Below are 14,907 nucleotides of genomic sequence, written 5' to 3'. Positions count from 1 at the left end.
GTAAATAGATGGATCATATGTATTACTTATATAAATTGTCTCTGGCTGAATAAACACATCTATTGGGTTTCCATAAATATTTGATGTTTAGGGGCTTATTTTTATCCATGCTTCCAAAATCAATATTAGTAAGGTAATTTTAATTTGAATTGATTCATTCTTATGCAAGAAGCTTTTTATGGACAAAGTAAAATTATCATGTTAAATAACCTTTTTTCAGTATATGTATTTCCATATTTAACTAAGACCAGAAAAGAGAGCATATTAAATGTTCATCCATTAATAATATTTTAATTACAGTGTTTGTGAATTCTTGTACTATTTTACACATGCATTAATGCCAAAATGAATACAGGATGATCATTTCTGAAACATTAGAGGTTTGTGAAGATGAGTTTCAGAAAGTAAAACTGGCTGTGCAGTTGCAAGAGGAGCTATATAGAATCAGAAAATTGTTTTAGCCATAATTTGGCTCAGTACAAAGGCAGGTTTTGTTTTATACTAAACACATCAAGTTTCTTAACTACTTTAATAAGTCATACCTGAATATTAGCAGTATAATGGTATAGGAACCCTATAGAAAAATGCCTCAAAGAGGATAAAGTTCTTCTTAACAGGCTGCACAATTTTACTGTTAATTCCTGGTTTTTTAATAGGCATTTTTGATTGCTCTGTTGGTCAATATTCTTTTCTCATGCTGCACTGTGACCTAGACCACAATTCTGTTTTCTTTTCACATGCAGATATAATAGACAGCTCAGTAATACCACACCAAAAATGTTTTTCTAAGTAAACATTGAGGTATTTGTCATCTTTCCTGTTATTGATATTGCTACAGCAATTGGAAAGTCAGAAAATTCTATAGTTGCAAAAACGAGAGCCAACCAATATTTATTAACACTTTTTTTCTAGGATTTATCAAAAATCTGTAACTAAATAGGAGAGTCACGTGTCAAAGGCATACCAACTACTGAAATACTACAGCCATTATTAAAATGGTAATTCAAACTCTAAAGCATGCTAAATTCCAAGTAACATAAAAGTTGAGTCTGTTTCTGTCTCAGTCTCTATCTGTATATCTCTCTGTCTCTGTCTCTGTCTCTCTCTCTCTCTCTCTTGAAAATAATTCTCTGAAAAAGAATAGAACCCAAATTGCAGCTAACCAAATGTGCTCACCTAAAATGAGTAGGTATCATCAGTCTGGATTACAGATGCATAGAAAGATTCTCAAATAAAAGTGGTTAAAATAGGATCCTTCTCAAAAATGGTTAAGTACCATGTGTGTTGTACTCACAAATTGTACTGAACCATTATGCTTTGGTTTGGACTAATTAACATGTCTTTAACACAGAATACATAATAATTCTTTTTTCTAATGGACACACATATGATTCTTTTCTCAAAGTACAGCATATTTTCTGAAACTACAATGTACCTTATTCAAAAATTTTCTTTTATTAGCATCATGGGTTTTTGATGCTGTATAGACATTTTGAATAACATGCATGTCATTTCTTTTATTATGTAGATAAATATCCATTAGAGCTATGCCATTCTTGGAGATTAAAAGGACATTTAGTAGACATTTTAACTTATCTACTCTCTGATCCTTATTGTAGTAGCATCACTAGCTTGAAACTTTAACCACTGTCCTTAAGTGAATGGATTGCAAAGGCCATGATGGACGGCTTGTGCTTCATAAAATCGTCCTTTAAACGAGAGGACCTTATGTGTCTGTTTTGTTCATTGCTTTCCATTATGAGATATGTAAGAGAAGGAGCCTGAAATATTTAATTCAGATGCTATCTACAGATAACAGATCCATCTTAACCTCCAGGACATATAAAAGACTTAAAAGACAGTGATCTTCATTCCAAGGAATGAAACATGACAGATATTAAATCAATGAAAATTAGATAAGTAACTCTTGCAGTTACATAGGATGATTAAATAGCATAGAAAATTTGAAATTGAAGTAGCTAACCTTTCCATTAGTAGGGCTATCATGGAGAATGGTGTCCTACGAATTACACTGGGTTCAACATATATCTAATGTCCTGAAAATCTTTATCTTCAGTAGCACTATACACATATTTATCATCTTCCTATGTGTTGATAAAAGAAAAGGAAGGAGGAAAATATACTGATTACTTTGAAGTCAAATGAACTTGGAGAGTGCTATAGAAGACCAAGTAATCCTAAATATGTGACAAAGAAGTGAAGTCTGAAGGTAGAACCTGAGCTCAAGTTATCATGTAATACCTACTTTCAAATTCTTTTCCACAAAAATCTGACTTGAGCAGGCCATTTTCTCCTTCCTGGAAACTGGAGATGGATTTAATTCCAGGATAAAATGCTTCCTGGGATTGTGGCCAATAATATGACCTTATTGAAGTTCAAGACATTTTCCATAAATTAATATAAAACAGAAAAATCATAATTTTTCTGTTAAATAGATAATCATTCTTATAGCACAATGTACCACAAATGTGTCAAATACATCAGAAATCAAGTGAGACAGTATATCTAGGCACCACATTTATTGTTCGCTGTCGCTAAAGGAATCATATTAGTTTCTAAGATAATTTATATATACTACATAAGGGGAGGAATCATATTGAAAGATATTTTGAATCATATTGAAAGGTATTGAAAATATTTTGCTTAAAATGTAAAGGAAGCTTTAGGAATAAAATTTCACATGAACACTCTTTGATATAAACAGTCTCTTTCTAAGTATCAGCAAACACACCTAGCCTGTAGATAAGCTTGATTGGTCCTAAAGACATAATATAAACTGTCTAAAGCCATGCAGGAATTGTTTATTTCTACAAGTCTGGAGTCATATTTCCTAATATTAGGCACAAAATCATAACAGGTATTTGTGGGCATTATGTTTGTATATGTGTATAAATGTACATTACTAGGCATATTTACAAGTCATAAATCAATTTCTATTTTCATATTTCACTGTGATTTGCCTGTTCTCTTTGAGCCATTTTGTCACTAAAACTGGACCTCAAAGTTCTTTTTTTTTTTATTATTCGATATAATTTATTTACATTTCAAATGATTTCCCCTCTTCTAGCCCCCCCACTCCCCGAAAGTCCCGCAAGCCCCCTTCTCTTCCCCTGTCCTCCCACCCACCCCTTCCCACTTCCCCGTTCTGGTTTTGCTGAATACTGTTTCACTGAGTCTTTCCAGAACCAGGGGCCACTCCTCCTTTCTTCTTGTACCTCATTTGATGTGTGGATTATGTTTTGGGTATTCCAGTTTTCTAGGTTAATATCCACTTATTAGTGAGTGCATACCATGATTCACCTTTTGAGTCTGGGTTACCTCACTTAGTATGATATTCTCTAGCTCCATCCATTTGCCTAAGAATTTCATGAATTCATTGTTTCTAATGGCTGAATAGTACTCCATTGTGTAGATATACCACATTTTTTGCATCCACTCTTCTGTTGAGGGATACCTGGGTTCTTTCCAGCATCTGGCAATTACAAATAGGGCTGCTATGAACATAGTAGAACATGTATCCTTATTACATGGTGGGGAGTCTTCTGGGTATATGCCCAGGAGTGGTATAGCAGGATCTTCTGGAAGTAAGGTGCCCAGTTTTCGGAGGAACCGCCAGACTGATTTCCAGAGTGGTTGTACCAATTTGCAACCCCACCAGCAGTGGAGGAGTGTTCCTCTTTCTCCACACCCTCTCCAACACCTGCTGTCTCCTGAATTTTTAATCTTAGCCATTCTGACTGGTGTAAGATGAAACCTTAGGGTTGTTTTGATTTGCATTTCCCTAATGACTAATGAAGTTGAGCATTTTTTAAGATGCTTCTCCGCCATCCGAAGTTCTTCAGGTGAGAATTCTTTGTTTAACTCTGTACCCCATTTTTAATAGGGTTGTTTGGTTTTCTGGAGTCTAACTTCTTGAGTTCTTTATATATATTGGATATTAGCCCTCTATCTGATGTAGGATTGGTGAAGATCTTTTCCCAATTTGTTGGTTGCCGATTTGTCCTCTTGATGGTGTCCTTTGCCTTACAGAAACTTTGTAATTTTATGAGGTCCCATTTGTCAATTCTTGCTCTTAGAGCATACGCTATTGGTGTTTTGTTCAGAAACTTTCTCCCTGTACCGATGTCCTCAAGGGTCTTCCCCAGTTTTTTTTCTATTAGCTTCAGAGTGTCTGGCTTTATGTGGAGGTCCTTGATCCATTTGGATTTGAGCTTAGTACAAGGAGACAAGGATGGATCAATTCGCATTCTTCTGCATGCTGACCTCCAGTTGAAACAGCACCATTTGTTGAAAAGGCTATCTTTTTTCCATTGGATGTTTTCAGCCTCTTTGTCAAGGATCAAGTGGCCATAGGTGTGTGGGTTCATTTCTGGATCTTCAATCCTGTTCCATTGATCCTCCTGCCTGTCACTGTACCAATACCATGCAGTTTTTAACACTATTGCTCTGTAGTATTGCTTGAGGTCAGGGATACTGATTCCCCCAGATTTCCTTTTGTTGCTGAGAATAGTTTTAGCTATCCTGGGTTTTTTGTGGAAGAAGACCTCAAAAAATGGGAAAACCTCCCATGCTCATGGATCAGTAGAATCAATATAGTTAAAATGGCCATTTTGCCTAAAGCACTATACAGATTCAATGCAATACCCATCAAAATCCCAACTCAATTCTTCACAGAGTTAGAAAGAGCAATTATCAAATTCATCTGGGACCTCAAAGTTCTATTGCTAGGGAGATGGCCTAAGATTTCTTTCGAAGTGACAGGCCCACTACAACATATATGACTTTTTAAGTGTGTCCTGATCATTTGAAGTGAGATTGTCATGCCTGTGCAGCAATCCAGTCTATGCAGGAACTCACTCTGTGGACCAGATGGTCTCACATGTAAGTGCTAAGACGAAAGGTGTGCACCACCCATGAACACCCCATAAAGTGAATATGTACTTTTCATCCATAATCAACCATTTTCCATTTTTTGTCAATGATGTGTACATTTCAGTTTTGTATTAAACTTCATCCAACACTGTTATAATTACAAAGACAGTCTCTCTGAGAAGAAAGTAAAAAAATGTTACAAAGAATCTTGAATAAGTAATACAATAGTAAAACCTACAACAGTGAAACACCAGTAGAGGAAGGAGGAACAAAAGAGGACAAAGACCTTCCTGGGCCTGGGAGACATGGACCAGCGGGAAAAAATATCTTCTTGCATATGCTGTACATTGATTCTGATTCAGAGGAATGCACATAAAGGTGCAGGGAGAAAGGAAATTCTACAAAGTTGTCCTCTGAGTCCCACAAACATACTCCTGCTCACACAGACACAAAAGACACTCACACACACACACACACACACACACACTTGCAAACACCCATACACACACTCATATACACACACATAGACACACATACACACACGCACACACACATAGACACACACACATACACACATGCACACACACATACACACACACATACACACATACACATACACACACATATACACAGGCTCATACACACTCGCACACACAGATGTACACATAAACACATATACACATACACACACATGAAAACACACATGCACACACACATATGCACACACATACACATACGTACACACACACACACACACACACTTATAAATGAAAATAAGAACTCAGGCGGAGAAGAGTCACTGTGTTCTCGTGATGCATACTACCCTTCCTTACATTGATTACTTCTTTCAAAGTGTGAGTGTGCATTTGTACATGCATGTGGCTACAGGTGCCTCAGGAACTCAGAGGCTTCGGATCTCTGCTGAGATGGTGTTACAGATGACTATACATCACCAGTGTAGTTGCTGGAAAAGTAGCCGGGTCATCTGTAAGAACTCATGAGTGCTGTTACCTGAGGAGCCACTGCTCAGGCCCCAAAGATTACTTGAAATGGAAAGGATTAAACTGCCGATACAGAAAATGTGGTATATTTACACAATGGAATACTACTCAGCAATTAAAAACAATGAATTCATGAAATTTTTAGGCAAATGGTTGGATCTGGAAAATATCCTAAGTGAGGCAACCCAATCACAAAAGAATACACATAGAATGCAATCACTGATAAGTGGATATTAATTAGCCCAGAAGCTCTGAATACCCAAGGCACAATTAGCACAACAAATGACTCCCATGAAGAAGTAAGGAGAGGGTCCTGATCCTGGAAAGACTTGATCTAGCATTGGAGGGGAGTACCAGGACAGAGAAAAAGGAGAGTGGTGATGGGAGAATGGGTGGAGAAAAGAAGGTTTATGGGACATATGGGGAGGGGGGAATTGGGAAAGGGGAAATCATTTGGAATGTAAACAAAGAATATAGAAAATAAAAATATATAATTAAAAAAATATAACGTAGCAAATCAATGTTTTTTATACAAGATTGAACTACAGGCTGTCTCAAAAAAATTTGTTTGACTTAAAGATATAAACAGATAGAGAAAGGACAGAAAAAGAAATTTTCTGAGATTTATACCCTACATGGATCAGGAGTGGCTCCTCCTAAATCAAGTAAAAGGGATAATAAGTCAGAAACAGTCCCCAGACACGAAACTATATATTTAACAATGGCAACGCATCCCTTCAGAAAACATATTAATTACAAATGTGTCCAAATTGATATTGGGAACTCAAGCACATAAAACATTGAGAGGTATGAATGGCTGGACTATATACATATAATAAGGCAGCCTATGTAGCAAGACTTCTTTCTCTTTTTTATCAGTTTATTCCAAAGCAACCTTAGTGATAGGTTTCAAAAATATCTTTATCTAAGCAAGTCATATAATTTGACCACTTCCTTCACAGGTGCTGCTCCCCTGTGTGACCTGGCCAGTCCCACTTTCATCTCTGCTTTTGTCTGTGTGTTTTGTTTTGTTTTGTCTTTTTTACCATATACTATGAATTATATAAAAGAGGAATACAAAATCTAGGATCTCATTCCACAATTCTGTCTGAGGGAATCATGTTCTTCCAAACACAGATATGCATTTATGTCAGTAGTTGCTGACTTAGATTCCTTGCATTAACGTTCTGATCTCATGGTGACTCTATTTTTAGATATATAAAGGACTTCCATTTCTGTAATAACTACTAATTAACCATTATACCAGAAAACTCAAATGTTCATTTATTTTCTGCTTCCTTGAGAGTGTTTGGTGTTGCTCATTTTGCTAATGATACTCATACTGATTTGAGAATGATACTCTTAATTTTTTAATGGCATTTATCTGATGGCTAGAAATACAGGTAGAGCACTGTCACCCACTTATTATCTACTTATACTTACAGTTTTGAGAATGTTCTATTCATTTAGTTTAACAATTGCTTAATTGGATGAGTTGGTTTTGTATATTCTTTTAAAATTTTATAAATATATATCCTTTGTCAGATAAATATCTAAAAGAAACTGCCTCTCACTCTCAAGCCTGTTTCTTTAGTGAATTATTTTATTTACAGAGTTGAAGTTTTTCACTTTAGGTAATCCCATTTGTTAATTCATGACATTATTTCCTGAGTTGTTACAGCTACTTTTAGAAATCCTTTCCTTTCCTCAGTATCTTAAAAGATTTTCTTAAAATTTTCACAAACATGTTCAGACTTCTAGGTGTCTTCTTAGGGCCTTTACCCATTTTGAATTGATTATTGTTTCAAGAAATACAGAGATTTTGCTTCTCTATATTTGAATACCTAGTTTTACAAGGAACATTCATGAAGGAGATGATTATTTTTTAGAGTACAGAATTTGCAATTTATGAAAAGTCAGATGGACCCAACTGTGCAGGTTTACTTCTGGGTCCATTACAAATATGCTTGTGCCAGTGACATTCCATTTTTACTTTGGATATTGAATAGTATTAAGTATCTTGACACCACCGGCATTGCTCCTTTCTCTCCTTTGCTTTGTTTTTCAGGATATTTTGTGCCTCCAGGCTTGGTATGAATCCTAGGATTTCTTTTCACATCTCATGGCATAGGGATTTCACCAAATCTATTGCTAACAGAACAGTTTCTATGGCATTAATTTTACTTACCACAAACATGGAACATATTTCCATTGTCTACATCGTCTACAGTGTCTGTTTCCCATGCTTTCCATTTTTCGATCTAGAAGTATATGATTTGCACTTACTCTTTTGCATAGTATTGTAGCTATTGTGAAAATAATCTTTTCCTCTGTTTTTCTCAGCATGTTGACTATTGTTGAAGAATCAGCAATCTTTTAAAATTGTCAGTGTGTGGGCGTGTGTGTGTGTGTGTGTGTGTGTGTGTGTGTTTATTTCCTAGGGTTTGAATTGGAATTATCAAACTTAACAGCAAATACCTTTTCTTATCAAGATTTCATGCTGATGTGTGACAGATTTGTGTTTGTGAAAACAACACCCTTTTGGATGAAAAATATTTTTTCAATCTAAGAGAACTCCTTATCATTGTAGAAAAAGTTGTTTGTATATTTGTAAGATAGGGTGTGTGTTTATATACTACAACATGCATTCGGTTACCATAAGTTAGCAGGTATAGGTCATCACATTTCACCTTTTAGAGGAAAGGCCACTTTATGTTCTTGTTGTATGTTAGAGTAATGTGCCTGCTAGCTACCAGAGTTTCTCTTGTCTCCATTGCCCATCTACCTGTATGAACACTGGTATTACAAACAAGACTGACACCCCCTGCTTTGTATTGACTCTGAGGATCTGATATTGGGTCCTCAAATTTTTGTGGCACTTGCTTCTCTAGTTGAGCCACCACAAAGCCCTCCTCAAGATCTTTTGAAGGGACATATCTCTCACAAATAGTGATAATTTCTTTCCATTCTCATCCCTTTTAATTTTTTCTTATTTCCTATTCCTCTGGCTAAAATATGAGTACTGTACTCAATAATACTAAGGAAGTGAACAACCTTGCTTCTTATTGTTAATTTCAGAGAAAAGTCATAAACATTCCACAGTTGTTATGAGACTGTTTTCATTGCCGTATATTGTAGCCGCCAGCAGCTACATGTAAACTGGGTTACCTGTTGAGAGAATTTTGGGGTCATAGGGAAGAGCGGCGAAAAGACCGTACGGCTAAGTCAATGTTCACTGATCAAAGCCGTAAACTTTAATGGCGCCGGACCTTTTAACAGTTCGGGCAAACCCTTCCCCCAGACTCCAGGCTGAGTTCCGGTGGAAGTTGTCTAGCTTCTCTTGGAGGTCTTCGTCTTGACTGCTCCGGCAGCTGGGTGGGTCACCTGTTTAATTCAGGAATCCCTATACCAGGAAGAACAATGAACTTAACCTTTACTACGTGCACTCCACCCTAGGTGGAGCAGAATCCTGGCTAACTGGGAGAAGTTAACCTTGACCAAAGTCAAACTCTGACCAAGTGCAAGACTGCCCCAATATGGCTCTGTACATGTCCTCCCTTTTTTTATTAATTTGAACACGAGGAGGTAGAAAACAAGTGGATAAATATCCTTCATAAGAAGGCGGGCCTTAACCAGGAGGGGAAGCATTGACCGTAATTCCTCTTAAATATTGTATAACGTCTTTTTCAGAGGAGGGGTAATAGGCTCCCTTATTATTTTAAGGACAGCCTCTCGACGTTAACCCCTATGCAATTAGGTGTACTTCCTGGGGACTCAGAAGCAGAAATTCACCTCCCCATGCAGTGCTTTGCCTCGCACGTCTCGCTGGTACCCATGTTTGTTCATAAACAAACACACATAGATCTGAGTTCTATGTGGCTCCCTCTTTGGAGATCCACTTGTGTAAGTTTTGAAGCCAGGGGGGTCTGCAAGTGTCTTTAACAGACATGTAATCTCTCCATCCAGGTGAGCCTGGGTGGAGACAGCCAGTCTGCTTAACAGACAAGGTCTAGAGTTAAAGGTGGAATAGGATTAACTTGTCCCAGAAGTATCCAATTCAGTTGTAAATTAACAACTTTAAGGATCCAAAGCTTGGCCTCTGAGGTGGGAGAGGTAGCCTTGTGAATCAAGAATTAAGCTGTTACTTCTCAGGAAAAGTGGAGACTATATGTTAAATTAACACAGCTGGCTGAAGATTGTTAGCCATCTTCAAAATTGGAATCTTCAATATTGGAATTATTTCTAGACCAGTCTATGGTTGAGTCAGCTGAACACAATAAGGAGAAGAGTCATTTTAACTCTTCTTAATTAATTTTTCCTAAGCTAGCATAACAGTCTCCATGTTCTGTCCCACAAAGTCTAAAAGCTTGAAGCTAGGCAATTTATCTAACCTGGGACATTTAACAATTGAGGTAAGTCAAGAACATATACCCAATATAGCTCTTATGTTACCATGGTCTGGGCATTCAGCAAGCACAATCAGCATATCTTCTGCAGCATTCTGTGGAAAAAACAGAGGACATGCCTTCTCCCCCAATATTAAATCAGGATCATGGCATATGTTAGTAAGTGAATTCCTTCATTTCACCTAGACATCAATATGTCTAATTACAAGATGTCATATACATTTAGCAAGGAGTTTCTTGGCATCTAAATTTTAAAATTTTAAAATTTTCTTAAAAACATGTAAGCATAATTTAAATTATATGCACAGGGACACAATTTCCCCTCTCTTCTTTCTTCCAAGAAGATATTGTTTTATTAATTTAAGTTGGAACACAAAGTATAAACCATAACATAGGCAATAACTATGTAATTATATAAAATATAGTTGCTTTTTCTGTTAGAGCAGTTGCAACTAGACAGCCTAAAAATGAATCATTAGTCACATGTACATATTTTTTTAATCTTTTAAATTAGAAATATGAATATCATTTATCTGTAATAACTAAGTCCTCTAGGATTAACACCATTACATGGTAGAGGTAGAAATTGAGGACATCAAGAACAAATCTTTACAATTTGATGTGCACAAAATATAAAATTATTTCAAATACCTAAAGGACAGTCATTTAGAGAACATATCCTTTGTTCTTAGAAATTTGAATCACATTTGTATAAACTGTAGAAATTAAGAATTAGCAGTATTAAAAATGGACCAATTTTAAGCAATTATAGACCATGAGCTATGTATATCTACTATTATTAAAAGCTTGACCTTTAACATCTTAAAAATAGCTGCTATAGCACCCAATTCAGGTATCTGTGTTGAAGCAGGGAGAAACTTAAAGGAATAAACATGTGATCTGATAGTACAAATTATCTTTTGGATAACAATTATTAATTTTGCCTAAAAATGCTTGCCATGTAATAGACCAACCATTAATAATAAATTTGATTGTTGCTTGAAGCAAGGAACAAACGTTTCCTACCTTGAAAACAGAGGTTTAAGACCTTCTGTGGCAAGCTTAAAATGAGGTAAATAAGATAAAGCCAATTAATATATCTTAACAACCTTTGAAAGCCATTTACCTAAAAATTCTAAAAGTCTATAGGAGCAAGGGCCTGTAACAAACATTCTATGATTATAGACTGAAAAATGTAAGATCCTAACTCTTGTATTGAAAGAGAGACAAACATTTTTTTCTCACAGGACATAAGGCTGTTAGCCATTCCTTGAGGCAAAAACTTTCTAATGAAATTGCTTTGTTGTTTCTTTAAAATTAGAAGCAAATGCTTTTATAATTATCAGAATGTAAAGTAAAAAACCAACCCTTTAAATTTACAATAATTTTATAGGGAGTAGACAGGCCAAATGTTAATGCCTTTATAGCCTCCTTGACCTTTCATAGATTTGAACTGCATTTTAACCCACACCTGGATAAGTCAAAAACCTTTTTTTTTTTTTTTTTTTTTTAAAGCCAAACACTCCCTAGGTGGGGCCTGTAAGGCGGAAACAATTTCTCAAAACTTCCTCACTAGCTTCCCCTGAGGCAGCTCTAAGCTTTGCATTAACTCAAATGTAAATTTTTTTTATCTGCCCTAGGATCCACCTTGAGTCCTTGGCAAGGACTTTGTATGAGATTCCTCAAATGTAAATATCTTCTAATCTGAGCCTTTTATCTAAGACCAGAACCAAACCTACAAGGAAGTTGAGGATTAAACAAAAGAAACCTGTAATTCCACGGTCAAAGGAACCTGCTTGATATCAAATACATTTTCACTGAGATCTCCTTTTTAATTTTGGAGGGTTAAATTTTGCTCCTACCATTGTAGCCTATAAACTTGTGGAAAAGTGGCAATGGGCCCCTAAAACCCATAGCTGTATCACTCTCAAAATTATCTTAATTACAAAATGTTAACAATTACGAGCCTGCAAACTGAAAACTGGAGCTAATGACACACTGATTTTTATTGTAACTCAATGTTTTCTTGCAATATTAGAGCACAATTGTAATTTTGGAAGCAAATCTCAATTTTAAACAATCTATTTTCTTTAAAATTAATGGCAAACACATATTTACAGCACAAGGTTTGTATGCCAGTTCTTATGTTCAAGTGTATAACAGTGTAACTTATTAAAGAGACAATATTTTAAATCTTAATCTTCATTAAGTCTAATCTCCAGGCCAAGATTCACATGAAACACCATGCCAATTTAGGAGCGTCCCAAAGGCCTGTATTTCCTGGATTGCGTCATGCCACGTGGTGTTCAAAATGGCGACTACCCTAAACTACCAGCCTTAACCATCATGCCACGTGTTCAAAATGGCGACTACCCTAAACTACCAGCCTTAACCATCATGCCACGTGTTCAAAATGGCGACTACCCTAAACTACCAGCCTTAACCTAACTTTTGTTAATAACATTATACCTTTTAAATCATGTGCAGTGACTTAAGCCAATACTCTATAGTCAAGACATGCAAAATATACCTTTAAATCCAATTATAAACAAGAACAAAGCATGAGTGGCGTTAGGCCACGTGTAGTTAGTTAAGATAGCTCTAACACTGAATCACCAGTTTTAAACTAACCTTTTCTTAATAACACTATACCTTTTACATAATAACCAATTAATTTATAACTCTTTAGTCAAGAAATGTAAAGCCTTATATCATTAAAACCAATTAGAAACAAGTATAAAGCGACTAGATGAATTTCACAAGCCAAACCAAAGTCTTCCCAAATCTCGAGGTTTCTGGGCTTTTAAGAGCGGCTTTTTCCCCAGCCATGTTTCTGTCTTGGGTGAGTGAGCTACGCTGCTGCAGCGTGGCTTTGAATCAATCCCCACACAAACTGTGGCTAGCTCAAAAGGTTACCAGCAGATGTAATCTTTACCAATTTTTTCTTTTTAACATGAAACAGTCATTCACACAAAGACACAGAGAGGACATAAACATACACATAGACAGTCGGTGCACCGGGACAAACACGGAAAGATACACAGAAAGTTAAGCGTGCTTGTTAAGCAATTGCATCCATTTTCCTCTTTAAACAGCTCTTAGAAGCTGTGGACATATGCCTATTTTTAAAAACCCCTTTCTTTTCGCCGAAATCAGCTCTTACGAGCTTTGGGCAAATGCCTACCAAATTCCTTCCCCATATTTCCCTATCTTATCAACCCAAGCAGTCCTGCGCTGGGTCCACGCAGTATGCTTGAAAAACTGTATCCATTCCTGCACTCACAACCATAGACACGAATTCACTAGCGCTAGTTTTGCCCTCTATGTTGCTTACCGTGCGGACACCATTAATTTTCACCTTTTCCACGAAGCTTCGCTGGATAGGGCTACCTCAAGAAATTCTCTCGTGCCAGGTCTTCCCACGTTCAGGCGCCACTATGTAGCCGCCAGCAGCTACATGTAAACTGGGTTACCTGTTGAGAGAATTTTGGGGTCATAGGGAAGAGCGGCGAAAAGAAAGTACGGCTAAGTCAATGTTCACTGATCAAAGCCGTAAACTTTAATGGCGCCGGACCTTTTAACAGTTCGGGCAAACCCTTCCCCCAGACTCCAGGCTGAGTTCCGGTGGAAGTTGTCTAGCTTCTCTTGGAGGTCTTCGTCTTGACTGCTCCGGCAGCTGGGTGGGTCACCTGTTTAATTCAGGAATCCCTATACCAGGAAGAACAATGAACTTAACCTTTACTACGTGCACTCCACCCTAGGTGGAGCAGAATCCTGGCTAACTGGGAGAAGTTAACCTTGACCAAAGTCAAACTCTGACCAAGTGCAAGACTGCCCCAATATGGCTCTGTACAGTATATAGCTTTATTTTTAATGTTAAGGGATATTCTTTTTATTGCTAGTTTCTCGGAACTTTTATTACAAAGGATGCTGCAATAGTCAAAGGTCTCTTTTTATCTGTTGAGAAAATTGTGTGATTTCTAATTTGAGTCAGTTTATGTGTTGTAAACCTGTTATAGCCTTGGGTATGTAGAATCATACTTGAATTCTTACAATGAACCTTCATAGGTCATGGTAGATATTCTTGGTTGTCTGTGGTTGGATTAGGTTCTAAAGTACGTTATTGAGAAGTTTAGCTTCCATATTTATCAATGATGTTGATTCATAATTTGTTTTCTCTCGCCTTTTCCTGCTTTCTGTTTAAGAATTGCATTGTGCTATATAAGGAATTTGCTATCAGTCCCAATTTTTTTATTATTTTGAATAATCTAAGGAGCACTAATATTCATTTAAAGGTCTCATAGAAGAAAATGGGGATAGCATTTGAACATGGACTGTTTTTATTTGGGAAAAATGTATTTTAGAATCTCAGTTTGTGTAAATCTAAAGTTATTCATGCCATCATATTTTAAGTTTGCCTTGTCATATGCGTTTGAAAATCTATCAGTTTATTTTGTATTTTCCAATGATTAGAATATACATTTTTAAAGATTTCCCTGTTGACGCTCTGAATTTCATTGCTGTTACAGAAACAAACAAACAAACACAATTCTCAGTAGAAAAGGAAATGATCAATGCATTAAATCTGAGTCTTTTGTTGTACTGTT

The 14,907-nt window shown here is 36.5% G+C and overlaps 1 long non-coding RNA gene across 1 annotated transcript; it reads right to left on the bottom strand.

Annotated features, from left to right (window-relative positions):
* Positions 1 to 9,125: 9,125 nt before the first annotated feature.
* LOC127691189 (uncharacterized) lies at positions 9,126 to 14,144 on the bottom strand. Its single transcript, XR_007979218.1, has 2 exons — positions 13,896 to 14,144; positions 9,126 to 9,185 (listed from the first exon to the last, which is right to left on the bottom strand). It is a non-coding gene; the product is annotated as an uncharacterized LOC127691189 (long non-coding RNA).
* Between the last annotated feature and the right edge of the window lie 763 nt (positions 14,145 to 14,907).

The sequence above is a fragment of the Apodemus sylvaticus genome, chromosome 8 (assembly GCF_947179515.1).
Source record: "Apodemus sylvaticus chromosome 8, mApoSyl1.1, whole genome shotgun sequence".
Classification (NCBI taxonomy): Eukaryota; Metazoa; Chordata; class Mammalia; order Rodentia; family Muridae; genus Apodemus; species Apodemus sylvaticus.
Note: the sequence above shows the minus strand (reverse complement) of the source record. Positions and strands in the feature narration are given on the sequence as shown.